Genomic DNA, 19,682 nt, shown 5'->3' with positions numbered 1-19,682 from the left:
AGCAAAATTAATCAGCTTCTCGTTTACAAGCTTTCGTAGTCATTTTTTATAGATTGGTACAACGAAAAAAATATGAAATACATTATTCCACTGTAATATTAAAAAACTTACTTTCGAATACAACGAGCGACGCAAGAAACACTACACCCCGCCCCCTTGCCACCCTTTTGAAAGCGTTAGAGCGCCAAGACCGACATTAATTGGGCTTGAAAATAAAAAAATGGTCTGCTCTAATTTCTTATAAAAACAATTATTTTCAATTTGTATTTTTTTTACAGGGTGTCCCGTAAGTATCACGACAAACTTGTGGAAAACATAGGTAAGGGTCTGATTTTTAATTCAGCCCTCATCATCTCCTTTCATTAACTGCGCGTACCGCGTATCAGTTTTCGATAAGCGCCTCACAATTTTTTCACAATTATACTATTTTACTGTTCCTTAATTGATTCTTAGATTGAAAATTATTTTCTACTTTTTAGTTGATTTTATCATAAAAGCGTGCTTTTTAGTTTTTTAATCTATATTTATTAAACCCAGTTAACAGAGTGTTAACTGTAGGATATTTTCGCCCATGATTAATATAGCTTTCGTGGCGCAGTGGTTAGCGTACTCGGCTGAAGAGTTGAGAGGTCGGTGGTTCGATCCCACCCGAAAGCGTATTTGGCGCGTCAGCTTTTTTTACTTTTTTGTTTCTTTCTTTTTATTATTTCTTAGGATAACAATAGCCAGGCCTTTTTTCGCAATCGGATAGATTAATCCATGGGACAAGAAGGGTAAATTTCCTGTAAGAATTGTCTTCGCGCCTAATTGAGATCTCCACTATAAGAACTTAGTTATTATTTAAATAAAAGAAAATGTTTTACGGTACCATTTTGGTTCAATACCGTAGGCATCAGTGTTAAACCTTTTTGTAGATAATAACAGCAGCTTGTTGTAAGTAGTAAGGGTGGGGACATACATAATACAAGGCATTATAACTTAGTCCTCAAAGGTAGCAGCGGCCGACCTCAGATATTATCTGGGGATCTAATATTATCTGGGGTCGATTACAGATATCCATGAGCGGCAACGGCCACTTACCATCAAGTGGAATGCTAGCTCATTTGCTACTATAGACGTATCACTTTAATAAAGATAATCGAATATGTATAAATAGGTGATTTTATTTTGTTTTACTCGTATGTTGTCATCGTATTTTTTGTAAAACATATCGCAATAAAAAAGCTCGTATTTACAAGACAAGTGATCCTTCGTAATTTTAAGATTTTCCTACTATGACATGCAAACCCAGATCAGTGAAGATGTTTGAAGCAAGCAGGTCACGCAGCACGAGGGTCATAAGTGGAGCATGTAGCGCACCCCGTGCATACATTGTGTTTAATGTGATGCTCTCCTACATATTTATGCATGTATGGAAAGCGAACAGTTCATAAGTATCTCTCAAGTAAAGATTATAGTTTCGAAAGGGTGGTACTGAATAATGGTTTACTTTCTACACTTATAACCCTATATTAAAATACCTTTTATCAAGTATGCCATTTAGGCACAGAAATACTACTAAAACATAGACCCTCGATACTAATCTTAATGAAACATTTAGATTGCAAGATTACTTGTGCCAGAATCGAACCCGGGAAGCTATCACGATGATTGCGTCACATGGAATTAAATTTTACGATAAAGTACTTTGAAAACTATTCAAAGCATATAATTAATGGTAATCTATAGAAGTTACACCGTGGAAGACAAATGTCAGAAAGCATTTTAATTAAAACCGGTTTAAAGCATACGTGTACGTATGTAATATAAAGAAGAGAGGTGCCGCCACTTATCATATTAAGTACGCCCTTAATACTTAAACATGGCTTAAATAGGTCAAAAATATTATATTACGGAACCCTCTATTTAATGAATGATACAAGAGGTTAAAAAATCCCATATATTTAGATATCCTCTGTGCAGAAGTTTTACTGTGATCATTATCCAATGAAGATACTAAATCTTCGTAAATGGAGTCATTTTATGAACAAGTTTGCCTTAAGGCAATCGCGCATTTTTGTCATAAATAACTTTTTACTGAAGTACCAAATAAGAATGTGATGTACCTGATGTTAAAAATCATAATAAGTCATTGACCTATGTATGCCAATTTATTTCATTCTCATCAAGACGTTCGCCATACCGTCTGGTGTGCACGACGGCCACATATGTTGTCGGCTTTCCCAGGGCCGTTGGCCTGGCGGTTCGAGCTCCCACTCTTACTGCCCACAACCCCGGGAGTCCCAATTTAATCGCCTTATATGACAGGCAGGGGACATCGTAGACCTATTCTGGAGCTGGAACTACAGGGATAGGATAGTAAATCTGCGAATAAGTTCAATGTAACAACATATTGAGAACTTAGTATTTTTCAAACGCCTCCTTCAGATGTGCGTTAAGTTAATCAAAGAGAGCGTACAAGAAAGTACAGGATTACATCGTTTGGTTAGTAACTATATTAATTGCCTTACTTTTACGTGTCAACTATCGTGGACATATCAATTACCCCAAAAAACTAAAGTGGGTTACAATTTACAAATGGGATGCTACCCCTAAGAACTAAGTTGTAACGTCTCGAATGTGTCTTACTTACTACAAAGTACAATAGCTCTAAACGGAGCCTCAGGAGTCGAACCAAGAAGAGTTCTACAACCTTTAAAACTGTTAATAAAATGTAAATTATGGTTAACCATTGAGAATTTCCGATCCGTTTTGTGTTACTTTAAGAACAAAACAATCTTGGCAATGCTACGCGGGGCCAAAAGCCGAAGCACATGTTTACCACGAAACCCACAGTACAAGATAAATGGTGCTCCCCGGTCGGAGCAAAACAAATCCGGTCCTGCCATCCAGTTTTAAACTTCTAATTAGTTTAGCCCAAACCGAAGTTGAATACTAAGAGGTACTTACGTTTATACATACATTTATATTTTTATTTAGGCCCTATTTTTCTGTGACCTTTTTCATTCGTAATGTATTTGTGTCGTCATTAACCCATTATAGTCCTACTATTAGGCAAAGTGACAGGTGAGGTGTAGACCAGAGCTTATCGCGCTGACCAAGTGCGAATCGGTAGATTTCACACATCTTTGAAAAGTGTTTACAAAGGTAAAGGTAGGTATCTTCACAACGTTTTCCTTCGACGTAAACGGAAGTAGAAAGTATGCTATGGTTGTTATGGCGACCATATCATAATTTCTGTAAAATTAAAGTATCTTTTCTATAACCGTACAAAAAATACAGTCCCGTAAACACGGTAATAAACGGACAGAGAGTAGAGAATTAGTAACAGAGTCCCGTTTTTGCCCTTTTATTAAGGAACTCTATAAAAATAGCGGTGCTCGTATTTCTGTAAAAAATGAAGCTTCAAAAATGTATTAAAATTATCAGAAATACCTTAACTATACACTAGTAGCAAGAACATTTTAAAGTGTTTCATTTTAAACTTTTTACTTCAAATTCAAAAATATCTAGACTACTCTTACTTACTACAGCATTAGTTAAAACTTGGAAATGGACTAACTCTAACAACATTAGTCTGATAAGTGGGTTATAGGTAAGTACTTTTGGCTTAACATTTATTTTACCGAAAACTCGAAAATACATCCAACAGTGTAGATGTCCTCTACACTGTTGGATGTATTACAAGTCTAAATAAAGTATTTGATTCTATTATTTTCGTAAAAATACTATTTTATACATTTTTTAATTTAATGAGGTCATCCATGAGCTTCTGTCGCTTGAGCGATAGTTGGTAAAGATATTTTGTCGCTTAGACTACTAAGCGTAGCAAACGAGATTAAGTTGCTTAACCCATTAATTCCCAAGGGTAAAAGTTAACTTTAAAACTACTCGCAACTTACTTATACGCATGAACACTCAAGAACTAACGGGAGTGGAACATTTTAAAACAATCAGCATGAAGATGCACCTGACATTTTTTACACATGTAACTTGTTGTACTTCTACGTTGTCGGCATCTTCTTCGACGTTTATTTTTATGTTCTTCTACGACATGACAAACATTATCATAGCTAATATTAGTAAGCAATGGGTTCTTGGATGGTCTTCCCATATTTGTATTTGAAACATTCAAAGAATGACAATGTTCGGCTAGCTGTGCTTCTTTACTTTCAACGTAAGATCAACGTAAGATTTGGAATCTAATTGTTTTTATGATGAAAAAAAAAATACGCGATGTTTACAAGGTTCTTCAATTAGGGATAACAGGTCTGGAACACATTTTGATGACTTCTTTGGCCTTCTCGATTTTCTTGAAGTTGAAGGACTGGGCTCATCTAACATATTTTCACATTCCCACTAAGTGTAGATCAGTGTAGATTTCGTACGTTCCAGCGATATCAGTGGACAGAGTGCTATCGAAACCACCCAACATATCACCATCTACGTCTTCTTCGTCGGTATCCTCTGCCTGTTGTAAGAGGCGACTAAAAGGGCCTTCCGGGGTTGCGGGCGGCAAGAGTGGGAGCTCAAACCGTCTAGCAAGCGACCCCGGGAAGGACAACGGTTTGTGTGGTCGCATATCACCAGGGGATGTGAGAAGAGCGTAAATTGCTCCCCCCATGGCAGATCGGAATCTGCCAAGGGCAACGCGTTGGAAGGACTCAGGTTGTGTTCCGTTGGAGATCCCGGAGTTCTCCACCAAACGCCGAGGATGGCCACCGGGGGGTTTTAGTGGGGTAAAAGTCCCACATAGCCCGGCGTCGCTCCCACGGCGTCGGGTACCTTTTGAACGTTTCCCCCTCATCAACAAAAAAAAAAGGTCTTCTTCGTCTGTAAGATTGTCAACCGGTGGGAGGATATATAAATCATCAATTTGTTCAGCATTTTGTAAATTCTCTTCTTCTTTCAACAAGCCCACAATTTCTTGTGAAGAGAATGCGTTTTTATGAGCGATTATTATGTAGAGAAAATGCACTGCCACCACAATGTTTTGTGGGTTACTACATAAACCAGAGATCTTGAAGTTCAACAACTAACTAATAATTAAATTAAAGCATTTGTGTCGCTTCAGCTCCAAGGAATCACTGTTTACTATAAATACCTAGCATCAATAGATCGCGGCATTTCAATAAAAAAACATTCAATAATTCTCCCAACGTTGCGTACACGCAACATTTGATGGAAGTCTAAGTTAAACTATATACATAGGTCTTCCTGTTCAACAGAATTATTGAACTCATAAATAAAGTATGTTAAATGTTTGTTTAGGGTAAAAAGTTCTTATTTATTTTAATTCATATTTTTTATGATTTTATCAATTTGTCTAACTGGAGGAGACTCAATTCGCTTGTTTTCAAAATTTAAAATAAAATATTTTTTTTATGAAAATAAGTATCCAAATAATAATAACCTGTATTTTAGCTTTTCTTTTACAGACTAAATAGAGATTTACTGTCCTATTTTTAATACTAAAAAAAAATCAAACATAAAATGTTGCGTTTACGCAACGATGGGTAAAGATGGGTTAAGCTGCTTCTGCTCGGGCATTCGTTGCCTAAGCGTTTATTCCTAGAATCTGTCAAAAGTTGATTGGTTGTGCGTCTATCAGCTGCGACATAGTTCTTACTTTTGCAGTTGTCTACGAATGTACAAATTGTGAAAATGTATATTGTTTCAACAAATCTTGTAATCTTAAATAGATGCCTAAACTAGTAAATAGTTGCTGAACAATTTTTCAGTAGTTATCATGAATCTCATTTTTTGCCTAGCTAAAATCGAAAATTATCAATTTCTACCTACAATAATTTCAATACCTACTATTTAAAACAAACATTTGCTGTTTGCCTTATTTTCATCATCAACCAATTATTGTCCCACTGCTGGGCACGGGTCTCCTCTCAGAAATTTGAGATTTTATTCCTATAAATCTCTTAGGTGTGCCGGTTTCCTCACGATGTTTTCCGTTTAAGCAAGTGATAATTAATTTCTATTACGCACATAACATTGCAAAATCAGAGATGCCTGGGATTTGAACCTCGGACCCCTCGATCGACAGGTCGAGACTAGACTATCAATGCTTGCCTTATAATTGCAAGGCAAATTCATCATCATCATTATCATCATCAACCCATTACTGTCCCACTGCTGAGCACGGGTCTCCTCTCAGAATGAGAAGGATTAAGCCATAGTCCACCGCGCTGGCCAAGTGCGTATTGGTAGACTTCACATAACTTTAAGTTTTTTTTTCATTTATAAATCTTTCAGGTATGCAGGTTTTCTCACGATATTTTCCTTCACCGTTTAAGCAAGTGATAATTAATTTCTAATACGCACGTAAATTTGCAAATCAGAGGTACGTGCATGTGATTTAAACCTCGGACCCCTCGATCAAGAGGCCGCGTTTCTTAATCGCTAAGCTATCACTGCAAGCCAATATCAAGCCAAAATATGTTGCCAAAAGAGCTCGCAATATTACAAAGAGCTATATTGAAATTTATCAACCGTTGTTATGCAAAATATAATTCTTGTTGAAAAACTCTTTGAAGACCGGCAGAGAAATTATCCTGAATATATCCGAAGCTCCTCATTACATATTCATTTACAATCTTAGACGTTTGCGCGACGACTTCTTTTCTTTATAATATTGTTAGCTGACAAGCGTGCAATCCATCGAATTATAAGTGGTTACTGCCGCCCGTGAACATTTGTGATAAATCCCAGATAAGATTTGATTCCTATCTGAGGTCGGACCCGTCTACCAGGTCTACCCGAGGACTAAGTTGGAACGCCTCGGAAAAGTATGTCTCCCTTATCACACCATTCAAATCAGAACATAGCAGCGCTTAACATTACTGTTGTTCGGCAGAAATAGGTGTGGCGGTGGTGCCGCCGGAGTCGAACCACTAAGAGTACTACTACCTTCAAAATTTATGTATGTATATATGTCTCAGAATTTGACAAGTCCTGCAAAGTAAATGTATCTTTGGGTAAGTTAATTAAGTTAATAGTGAGAGTAAGGGGTTTTTTGCTTTTATAATAACTTACAGATCAAAAACATCACATTTTAAAAACCTTCGCTGACGTTCAAATATTTTTGATTTATTCCATGTCATATCAATTAAGGTAACGTCGGTGGTAAATGGAGCTTTCCCGAATAAAATGGAATTTGACGCAGGATCGAAAACAATTCGGTAATCGCGAGCAATGTCTCGGCAAATGTAAATTGGAACATTCTCTGTTTGTACGCAAATATTTTATACGGTAGATTATTTTGCATTCACGACCAGTCGCCCACATATAATTATGTTTTTTTAAGCGAACACTTCTTTAGTGGCGTTGGGCTCCTTTTTGTGATGGGTAAAAAATGTTACATCGCGTCGGGACACGTGACCTGATCGAAAATTTGTAAGACAGTGTACGATAGCGCAATAAATACATATTGTATTATATATTTTACCCCATTAATGATAGTACTTTTATATTGTCACTTAAAGCAATTCATGCAAAACTATTCCCTAACCATTCCAAAATATCAAAAATGCACAACGTTAATATTCAACTTTTCACTTCTGTCGGCACCCCCCGAATGCAACCCGTTGTATTTTTTTTCAATTAAACGGAAAGACCTAACCTTTTTTACCCGACTGCGGAAGGTAATGATTTTCTTGCGTATATAAGTTTGTATGTTTGTCTCATTCTTACAGGTACGTCGAGGTGTTGAACGTGTGTATAAAAAGCCACCACCATGTTAGTGCGAGTACACGACCAGTGAACGAACCCTATCCAATAGCAACGGGGAGTCAGACAGGGCAACGTCGCATCGCCGAAGCTGTTCACCTCTCCGTTGGAACATGTGTTCAAGCTGGTGGAGTGAAAAGGTCTTGGCGTTAACATCAATGGCGAACACCTCACACACCTTCGATTTGCCGACGATATAGTTATCTTGGCAGATTCGCTGAGGGACCTCAGCAAAATGCTAGGAGACCTCAACAGTGCTTCACAACGGGTGGGTCTTAAGATGAACATGGACAAGACGAAAATCATGTCCAATGTCCATGTCACACTCGTAGCGGTTGCTATTGATGGCACTGCTCTCGAAGTTGTTGACGAGTACAATTACTTGGGACAAAAGATCCGGATGGGTAGGTTCAACTTTGAGAGGGAGGTCACTCGAAGAATCCAACTCGGCTGGTCTGCGTTCGGGAAATTACGGAGTATCTTCTCGTCCAAAATTCTTCAGTGCCTGAAGTCGAAACTATTCGTGCAATGTGTGTTGCCAGTGATGACCTACGTTCGTTCGAAAGCTCAGAGTCGCTCAGCGTGCTATTAAGAGAGCTATGCTTGGTATTTCGCTAGGAGACATGATTCGCAATGGTAAAATCCGTAGACGAACTAAGCTTACCGACATAGCTCGCAAAATTAGCAGGCTGAAGTGGCAATGGGCCGGCTACATCGCTCGGAGGAACGATAACCGATGGGAAAAAAAGGTCCTCGAGTGGCGACCATGCGTAGGCAAAAGGAGTTCAGGCCACCCCCGGACCAGGTGGACCGACGACCTGAAGAAGACGGTAGGAAACCGCTGGATTCAAAGGGCCCGGGACCGGTTGGATTGGCGCCAATTAGGGGAGGCCTATGTTCAGAAGTGGACCTCAAAAGGCTGATGGATGAATGGGTAGAATCTTATTTTTCAATGTATGAAAATGTACTATATGACCAATGCCCATTGCTATCAAGAATAGCCTTTTGTCAAGATCATGACATGTACATGTACAGTATACATATCCTAATGCATTCGCGTTACACATTAATTGAAGGATAGTTCAATGGTCACAATAGCCACTTCCAATTAATACTAAGGATCTTCCTGTGCCTCAGATAACTACGTGTACTATTAATTGATCCAATTATATTGAGCCGAGACTGTGTAACTGACTTAATGTTGTTATATTAACTACATTCGACTCCGCTTGTGATTGCTAATAGTAGTCTAGGTATATGATACTTTGTCCCTGTAGTTCCGAGACCAGAATGGGGTTACCCCTGCCGTCGTAAGAGGTGACTATAAGAGGCTTTCGGGGTCATTGGCTGGGCGGCAAGAGTGGGACCTCGAGCCGCCCGGCCAATGGCCCTGGGAAGGAGGACGGTATTTGTGGTCGCATACCGTAGTACGCACCAGCCGGTGTGGCGAGCGTCAAACACACCTGGGCGGATCCTGGGCGGGTCAACGCGCTAAGAGGACTCCGGTTGCGTTCCTTTGTAGATCCCGGAGTCCTCGACGCAGCGATGAGAACGGCCACCGGGGGGGTTTTAGTGCGGTAAGAGTCCCTCCCACATAACCCAGTGTCGTTCCCACAGCATTCCGGTTTTAAAGTTTCCCCCTCAGGTATAGGTTTGAGAAGCAGAATTTTAAACCAAAGCCATTACTGCTATCCTGGTAATCTCTTCTGTATAACATAAATAAATATAAATATAATATAAATATTCTGTATACTCGTAGCATATGGGAAAGCTTATACCTACTGTTTTTACTCTTATCTATAAATCATTGCGATAAAACCGTTGGGTATGATTTATTGTCCAGAAAACCGGAGCATCAGTGGTGCCTACTTATTTTTATACATAATATGTTTAAAAGAAATATTTTGTTGAACAATCTGAAAGTATAAGTAGCTAGGGCATAATACTAATAACAAAAGTCAATAAAACATCTTCATTTAATCACTGTAAGATGTATTACCTTTACAATACTCACTTTTTTCGTTATATTTAACCAATTTTAAATGACTTCATCATTAGCTTATTACTATCCCACTGCTGGGCACAGGCCACCCTGTCACAATGAGAAGGATTACGTCTTAGCCACCGCACTGCCCAAGTGCGAATTGGTAGACTTTACATACCTTAAAAAACTTTTTTTTTAATTATCACTTATAATTATCATTGATATTTTTCGTCACCGTTTAAGCAAGTGATAATTATTTTCTAACACGAAACTAACATTGCAGAATCAGAGGTGCCTGGGATTTGAACCTCGAATCCCCGATCAAGAAACCAAGTTTCTTAACCACTATAGTCGTCACAATTTAATAGGCCCATTTTGACACATGCCATCCTAATGTCAGTAATGTCTTAAACGAACTTTTTAGTAGGCAGTTTACGAACACGTGACGGCTAGAGCTTGCGGCTTCAAAGCGTTCGGAAAAAACCATAATCGATTAACGTTCACATAATCGAAACTTAGAATTACCAATAAATAATTATTTATCTCTTTTTCATCATAACAACAATAAAATAATCAAGGATTTGTTTCTTAGTGAATAATAAAAAGAAAAAAAAAAATACAGTTTATGAGCGATGCTTTATTTAATCTTCTAAACATGAATACATTTATAATTTACACTAGAATTTATTATCTTTTTTCCTTTTTATGAAATATTTAGATGATTTAGAAAAATATTAAACAAATATTCTATTTACAAAATATTAAGTAATCTATACAATACAATGTGGGGTTGTAATCGATTTCTCGTAAAAATCGGGTTCTTTGGTTATCGATTTGTATGTCACATGCTTAGAGCCTAGCGATGGCATGTGTCAAAATAGGCCTATTAAATTGTGACGACTATAGGCTATTACCTACTGCTTAATTATATCCAATTGCTAACTTCTTTTTAAATTGTTTTGCTATATTCTAATCAAAATAGCGAGCCTTTCAAGTTTTCTTTCAACTTAGTTTCAAGTTGGACTAAAACAACGTTTAGGTTTATAAGATGTCTGGAGCCACTTACCATTTGAAAGGTGGTAGAACCAATATGGTTTGATTGGGAAGGTACCACCACTACTACTATTACGGTATATATTTACGAAATAGCTTACTTTGCATATATTATTATAAATATTAAGATTGCACGTACATATGAAATAAGAAAATTAATGTGTATTGAACATATCATCATACTGTGTTACCCGGGATGGGCGTAAACCAGCGACGCAGTTTCTTACTATTGCACATGTTTACGAATACTGTATTTTTTATAACGTGTTTTGTTCAAAAAAACTTTAAATCTTTATTGCTATAATGAAGCAGTTCTACGTTTCGGTAAAAGTATTTAGCAATGTGTGTTGTTCAGTCCTTAGGAGTAGCAAGGCAAGATCTAGATCACATAGAAACCCAGTTCTATGGGGTAATGGTAACAGCAACTCATGCTACATATACTCGTATTTATGAAAGAACTGGTTCTTTGTCCGTTTCTGTCCATTCGGTGATTTAAGGCTATATTCAAATTTTGTATTATGTTTGTATTACATATTTTAAATTATAAGACTAATTACAGACAGTATTGCTCTTTATCACTTTGCATTTAGTTCTCTCACTATTCAATTCACTATTCAATACCTCTTTGAGCTATTCGAAGTAACTGACTAAGGGACTGACGGCTATTGAAACCTTTGACGAATGTCTTTGCTTTTAGTTCGATATGGCAATCTGCAAGCAGTCCAATATTACTGTAGTAGTGCTACTAAGATTCAACAGATCATGAATCTCAGAAATAATTATAAGATTTACTTTTATAAACTAAAATAAACCGTATGTATTTTTTGTAACTTTACTCGAATACTCAATGTTTTTCGACTAAGCGATGAAACTGATGACGCCCAGAGTATCGTTTGCTACACGTTATACCGTTAATCGATATATTTGGATATTATTTTTAATTATATCTTAAAACGAGAAGTCTAATTAATGTAGTGGACCGGTAAAAATTCTAATAATGGTTGAAATAGAGGTGGCCATTTAGGAAACCATTATTTTTTGCGTATTTCTCTTTATCTAATGAAATTTTCACAATGCATTTACTGTTATAACTACTATTTTAACAAAATTGGTGGTTTTATTATTCTTTTGGGTACGGAACCCTATAAAATTAGAGACCTCAAATAGGTTTATGTAATCAAGCTTGAATTTGCATTACTCGTTATGAAAATATTTTAGATATAGGTCTGTGGAAAATATCATCGTAGTCAATCTTATATTTAAAAGTCTCGTGTCACAATGTTAGTTACCGTACTCCTGCGATACGACTTTACCGATTTTCACCAAATTGTATATGCATATTGAGTAGTTCTGCGAATCGGCTACTATCTATTTTTCATACCCCTAAGTGATAAGGGTTGTTCACCCTTAACATTTTTTTATTTATATGGCAACAAAACGTTTGCCGGGTCAGCTAGTGTTATTATAATAATTAAAATAAAACTGTAAGAGTTCGCTAACTCACTGTATGTAAGTTGAAGCCAATTGTGTCTTAGACCTTAGACAAACAGGGTGAAAATAAATAAGTTATTTTGTTGAACCGTTGAACCAGAATTATTCACTGACTTCCAAAAATTCTCGTTTTCAAAAATACAGCGGACGACGTCGCGGGTTATTGTTAGTCTATATATATAAAAGCGAAAGGATACTCACGTTCAAAACGTATTAATCAGGGTTTTGACTAAACTACCGAAGCTTTAATCATGAAATTTGAAATATAGCTTCATTTTATAATGTAGATGCGCTTTATCGTTAAAATTTTTAAATGTACAAATTTACGATTACAGTTATTTGTATGTCATATCATATTTTTTTACGCGGGCGAAGCCGCGAGTTCTGCTAGTACTATATAACTTCAACAGCTAAATACACAAGATAAATATTTTTAAGACAGCGGAAAAGAGCGTTAACTGTAGGATATTTTCGCCCTTCACTCACATAGCTCTCGTGGCGCAGGGGATAGCGCGCTCGGCTGATAAGCTGTGAGGTCGGTGGTTCGAACCCACCCGAGAGCGTTTGTTGCTCAGTTTAGTTTTTGTTTTCTTTTTATTATTTTATAAAATATAACATTAAAATATTTTTCTATGCCTTAGTTTTGCCTTAGTAAATGCCTTAGTATTTGTAAAAATAATATTTTAAAGACAATTTTTTAATTACATCAAGAGCGGATTGATATCAATAAGCTCTTTTTTTATTTCAGATTATATCTACACAATTTTGCTCTGAGAATTTTAATAGATTCTTATGGACCTTTTATTCAACCCGTGTGCTAAAACAGATGATAAGTACTCATCGACATGAATCCAATAAGCCTAAACATGATTACGATATGTATCCTATCATTGCTTTGGCTGGTCGGTTTTGCCGGTCTGTCATGCGGTGAGCTCGATAATTTGTACATTATTCATGTTTATTTATAGAATTCTATTTTAGAACGTTTTAGATTCTTCAGGCGTGTAAGTTTCCTGACGATTATTATCTTTAATTATAATGAAATTAATTTGTAACACAATGACTCGGGACGAGAAAGAAGAACTCGAAAAATTTCACATGTCCAAAATATCTTTAAGTTTTTAAATTACTTATAGTTCGTTTGTTACTTATGACGTACAACAATACTAGATCTGTAGCATTACCATGAGTTGGCATAGAAACGCCACTATAGAAATGGTAAATAGAAAACTATTGTCATTTTATTTGCTAGTGAATAACATAACTACTATCGTTACGGTATTTCTTGACAACGTCTGTCAAATTAATGACTCATGGGACCGAATTTGTATGGCAATAGATCATAATGACATTTGCTAGCGATTTGATTTCGATAGGTTTTTTACGTATCGAGTTACGTCACTACGGATTTTAGTTCTACGAGTAACCACCAGAGGCGCTGTACAATTTTTCATACATTTATTTTACGCAGTCGCTAGCGAGTAATCCTTTTGTAAACTCATGGTAGTCCTACAGAACATAATTACAATGTTCAAGTGGACCTTATCGCTTAAGAATATGTACTTTAAGCCCAAATTAATAGATATTAATTTACTTAGTTTGTATTTTTAATAACATATAAAGTATAGCATATAGTTTTTCTAACAATTCCTTAATCCAAAAGTACACTTACTTTGTCATATAAAGATTAAACTTCAAAGTTAGTAAAACTACGGTTGTTGAGCTTACCAAAACCTCGAATAAAGTGGTCCCAAGGGTTTAAAGCAACACAACTGTAGTTCCCGTTTAACGCACAGTTTAGATTATAATACACATTGCAATAATTTTGACAATAACTGCAATTTAAACTTATAGTGGGTACTGAACCATAACTTAATAAATATCGCCATAAACATTTTCATATCTTCAATATAAGTTCTCTTAATTCACACGGTTATACGTGTCGGAGTTTATTGGACACATATTTTACATTTGATATACATTTAAGTATTAATTCGGGAGGATTTAGAGTCATAGGATTATATTCGGTTGCGGTCCGATTCCGCTACTGATCCGCCCACATTGAACTAGCGAGATCCCCAACAGTAAACTAAAACACAATTGTGATGAATCGATCGTTTTGTGAACCATTATCATCAGAATTAGAAGGTTTAGGATGACCTAAAAACAAAGTTTTCAAAGGTATGTGAAGTCTACCGATTTGCCGATTGATAGACTCCATAGTCTAACACGCTGACCAAGTAAGTGCAAATCGGTAGACTTCACATACCATTGAAAACTTTGTTCTTAGGATAAGCAAGTGATAATTAATTTCTAATGCGCACATAACGTGCCTGGGATTTGAACCTCGGATCCCTCGATCAAGAGGCCGAGTGTCTTAAGCACTATGTTTTTTGTGAACCAATCCATGGTAATTAAAAACCTAACGGTGTCCAATAATATTTTTAACAATAATCCAATTAAATATGCCTTGTAGGTAGATACTATAATACCTATACAAATTGTATGTAGGGTCACGTCCCCGCCAACGGACATTTTTCAGTTACGCGATCATTTATTTCGGCTAGAATTAAAATAACCATTTTCGGCATAGTTACAATAACTACCAGATACAAATCAATTGGATTAAAGTGATACAAAAGTTTTTGTACACATAATTTAACATAGAAACAAATCTGAAAAGTTAGAAGTACTCACGAGAATTAGTTCAACATACGGTTCTCGTCGAGAGGCTTACTTTGAAGAAACTTGGTGGAAGTAAATTAACTACTGAAACTAGCTGCAAGTGGATTGTCAAGGAAGAAATATTTCTACTATTTCCGCGAAATGGAAAATTAAATACACATTTTCATTTGCAAAAGAATATTGTGGAAGCAACGAGCAGTTCTAATCTTTTTGTTTAATATCAACCTCTCAATCCAATTGTGTCCGGGGTTCAAACTATTTTTCAATGCATATTAGAAATTAATTATTTCCCCTATTTGAAGAAAACGGTAACACTTTCTTAAAACGGTACATATACAATTATTTTTAAGTGAAAAGTTTGAGAAACTAAGTTAAGAGTAAAACTCTTAATACAATTTTATTATTATTAAACACTGCAAATAGCTTATCGAATAACTTAATTGCACATATAAACATTAACATTTATGCAACGAATTATATACTGAAAGTGCAATAATTTTATTGGTATTAAAAAGTGAATGTAACATGTCGAAAAACTGAGTTAAACGAGAACTTGCTGCTTTTGGTAAACGAAAAAAATATATACCTACAATATACATTCATTTTTAAAAGAAAAAAAAAATGGAACTAACTTATTACATTCAACCATAGATTAGTAAAGATTACTCACTCCTAACAAGAAAATGTACCCAGTTTTGAGAATTGAAATAGTTGCGTAAAAAAGTCTTGCCACGTCTCCGTGCTAAAATGGCCCTAAAATATTGGAAATAATTATTTATTTATTATTTAAATTAAGCAGTATTAGTTATTTATTCATAATTTTTCTCTAATAATGTTTTTATTTGTCAAGAATTCAAAATAAGAACTTACTAATAAGCCGTTTGTGGCTTCATTAAATTTCAAGGCGGCGAAGTATCTTTACTAATCTATGCATACAACAATAAAGTCAAGAAACTGAATTACAAAAAGCAACTGCTTTCGGTAAACGAGAATAAATACACTATATTCATGTTTGAAATAAAAAATAAGAATCGTACTAAAACCGGAATAACTTTTTTCCTCTTTACATAGCTTTATACACAAGTATAAGTTCTACTAGTCCATAATGGCAACAAATATAAGTATTCATTTTTTATTTAAAGAAGAGTTTACGAAACGAACTACCAATAAAGTTTCATGGTTAATAGAGAGCACAAGTAGCTTGTCGATAAATCGAGGTATACAGGTTAAACTCTATTGAAATACTCAATTCAAAAAAACATATTTTAATGGTCATTACCGACAGCAAATATCTTATCATAGAAGTGAATTACAGATAATAATAAAAAACAAATTAAATTTTATAAGTAAAAATAGCCAAGCTGAGGTAGGTTAATTTTGTTTTCTGTATCAAAACTAACCGAATCCACATTGTTTAAACAACGCCGTGATTTGCTTCATTAATTGAAAGCAGGAGACTGTTATTACGGGAATAATATATCGGCAAGGGACGAAACAAACCCTCTGAAATTTTAACCACTCGCAGTATCATTGGCTCAAATATTGTTTTTTATAAATGATATACTAGTAGGTTTAGTTAAATAGTTAATAATTAATAGCAGTTTTGTAGTAGAAATATACCTATTATTTATATTATGTTTTGCAAACACGATATAGAATTTCTGTATTTTAACGTTCTCTACATATTTTAGTTTTTTACTAAGTCTTTTACGTCGTATATTCGCCCATCTATAACAAGAGCTATGTATTAATTTTAGTTGTCGGTGTATTGTGAAAGGCATAATTATAATAAACATAAATATAAAAAAGCTTTAAGATTACTTTTAATCTTTATTCATTTGGTTCAGGTACGTACTAACTCCACTATTAACGCCATTGAAACTTTAATCTTAATGTGAATTTAAAGTCAGTTAAACCTTGTATAGATATATCAACGATAAATTCAAACGCAAACCACATAGAAATGGTAACTATCACGTATTGTCTCTAGCGAATGTTCTTTGATCTTGCATCCCCACGTTAATTGCATAACGGGCAGATATGAACGGCGTTACTGGCGGTGGCTACAGATACAAAGGGTAACAGGGATCCCGGTGCAGATGATTCAGTAATGCCAGCGCTAACCGGCTAACTAGTGAATGCTTCCTCTTTCCATTGTATTTGCATAATATTAATTGGAAACAGAACCGTTTAAATTATATTAATTACGATGACATATTACCTTAGCGTCGTGGCAGGCCGAGCGGCAGATACTGGTGCAGCACATAGGGCCGGACCTCTCCCCGGCAACTGTGGTTGCAGCGATGGTTCGGTCAGGCGAAGCGTGGTAGCGTTCTGTGGTCGCAGTTATGCTCGCAAGAGAAAACGTCGAACGGGGCAGGGAGCGCGCCGATCCCGCATGGAGAAGAAGGCGCCGAAGGCGTAGATGGCGCCCCCCGGCGCGGTGTCCCTGTAGACCCCCGGGACTAGAATAGAGCTACGGTATTCCCTGCCCGTCGTAAAAGGCGACTAAAGTGGGGCTTCCGGGGTTGCGGGCGGCAAGAGTGGCAAGAGAGAGCATGGTCGTAAGCACTACTGCACTGCCCTGGAGGAGCGTAAAATGCTCCCCAGGGCAGAGCCCCACAGGGGCATCGCGCTCGGAGGATTCCGGTTGTGTTCCATTGGAGATCCCGGAGTTTTCCACCAAGCGCTGTGGACGGCCACCGGGGGGGTTTTTAGTGCGGTAAAAATCCCACACAACCCAGCGTCATCGGGTACCTTTTGAAGGTTTCCCCTTCGTAAACAAATAAAGAAGTTACCACTGCGTGCGGTACCCTTTGCAATGGTGACGTTCCGTGAAACTTTTTGACCTGGTTATATCCCCTGTTGTCCGCAGTATCACCATCTGAAGAATAAAATTCCATTTCCATAAACGGAATCGTGGCAGTGATCCACGATACAGTATTCACGATAATTGTTGCCACGAACGTGTTGGAAATTGGAAGAACTGCACGTTACAAAGAGAGAGAAATAACCGAGTTAACCGAGTTGTGGGAGTCAATGAGACCAGTAGATGTGGATGGAACCCTAACCTTCTGCTGGTATTAGGTAAGTTGGAGTAGGGGTGATATAGGTCACAGCCGAAAAAATTCTAAGCCTATGAGTATTCCTTGGCATATGCACCGTCGTAAAGCGGCTGTGGACTCACAGTAAAATCCAATGCAATAACTCCGCAAAATGAATCTCTTACATAGTATAAACACTTGTGACAATTATGCGAAATAAATTATATATTATTATAATGAAAATAAATTAATTTATTTAAGCAAAACATAACTCTATATTATATTAGGAAACAGATGAAAACAAGGGAATGCTTTCGAATACGTGTATTAATTACAGCCAAACATTACGATATGGAACAAAACAAGCGGTTGCTTCCACTATAGAAATTTGATTAACATTTAATTAACATACATATTCACGGCTGGGAAACTTGAGGTTTCACAAAGAAATACCTACTTGGTAATTAACATTAATTTATATAGTTTGTAAGATGTAGCTTTCGTAGCGATGGGTAAGAAGATCCTGAAATGGAGACCACGTCTGGTTAAAAGAAATGCAAGTCATCCCTCGACCAGATGGATGGAACACTCAAAAAGGACTGCGGTAAACCGCTGCATTCAGACGGCTCTAGACCGATAGGAGGGCAGTTTAGGAAAAGCCTATTTCTAGCAGTGTGCTTTCTAAGGCTTTCTACGATGGAAAAGTGACTACTGCTTTAAGTTTTCATCATAAACCTAGTGTATTTTCTGCAGTCTTGTTTTTTTAGGATACGATTATCCAGGTGACAAATTATATTATAAGTTGGTGATAAAATGAACATACATATCCCATCCATCCGTCGATTAACAATTTGGTCCACACCGGAGAGTTCCAGTCTAGGCGACAGTTGACAGTAAATTTTATAATTGATCTCATATTATATCTCGTATTACATTTTAACAAAGAAAATATTCTTAAATTCGCGGTATTTACAGTTACAATCACAATGACATTTTATTTGGTTTCATCGACAACGCATTGTCAAGAATGTCAAGACAGAATATTTATAGTACGAAATAATGTCATTTAATGATGTTTATCAGACATGCATATCAGACACGCTGTTTACATCATTATCCAACGAAATATATTGAGCGCCGACTTCAGAAATATGTACTAAACCATATTTGAATTATTTTTTACTTTGTAGTGACATAGAAGTCGGTTGTATTTTTTCTTAAAAAATTTTTTTTATTAAAATATTTTAAGCACAGACCTGTATTTGTTTTTAGATAGGTATAAAATACTCGTATGCCTACAAGCTCGGTAACGCGAAAAATAGAGTTACCCATAAGAATGTTTTAAGTTCCTACCATTACGTGCTTTTGATATAATGATGTAATACAACGAAGTGAAGTGAAATCTTAGTCTATTAGATTTAAAGTGATATGTTATACGATATCGGTCGTCCTATGCCGCAGCGTGACTTCACCGTGTGGCGCTGGGTTTACGGGCCTCGAGGAATCCTCCCTTCCCTCCCTCGGGCAATCTCCTCAGAGGGTACACTGCCCACTGGTGTTGTATGTGATATGTTACTATGTTAAAACAGGCGCGTGTGCGCGGAGCGGGCATCCGCTAGAGGCAGCCTGATGCTGTTGTTGAGCTGCGGGCGACCGCCGCGTACGACACGCGGTATGTTGTAGCG

The 19,682-nt window shown here is 36.6% G+C and overlaps 2 non-coding genes across 2 annotated transcripts; both read left to right on the top strand.

Moving 5' to 3' along the window:
* Nucleotides 1-583: 583 nt before the first annotated feature.
* TRNAF-GAA (transfer RNA phenylalanine (anticodon GAA)) lies at nt 584-657 on the top strand. The gene has a single exon. It is a non-coding gene; the product is annotated as a tRNA-Phe (tRNA).
* Nucleotides 658-12,757: 12,100 nt separating this feature from the next.
* On the top strand, nt 12,758-12,831 carry TRNAI-GAU (transfer RNA isoleucine (anticodon GAU)). Its single transcript has one exon. It is a non-coding gene; the product is annotated as a tRNA-Ile (tRNA).
* Nucleotides 12,832-19,682: the final 6,851 nt, after the last annotated feature.

This window comes from Epargyreus clarus, unplaced genomic scaffold (assembly GCF_041222505.1).
Source record: "Epargyreus clarus isolate Ecla_fem2 unplaced genomic scaffold, WU_Ecla_fem_2.2 ptg000007l, whole genome shotgun sequence".
In the NCBI taxonomy this organism is placed as follows: Eukaryota; Metazoa; Arthropoda; class Insecta; order Lepidoptera; family Hesperiidae; genus Epargyreus; species Epargyreus clarus.
This window is presented reverse-complemented; position numbering and strand designations above follow the sequence as displayed.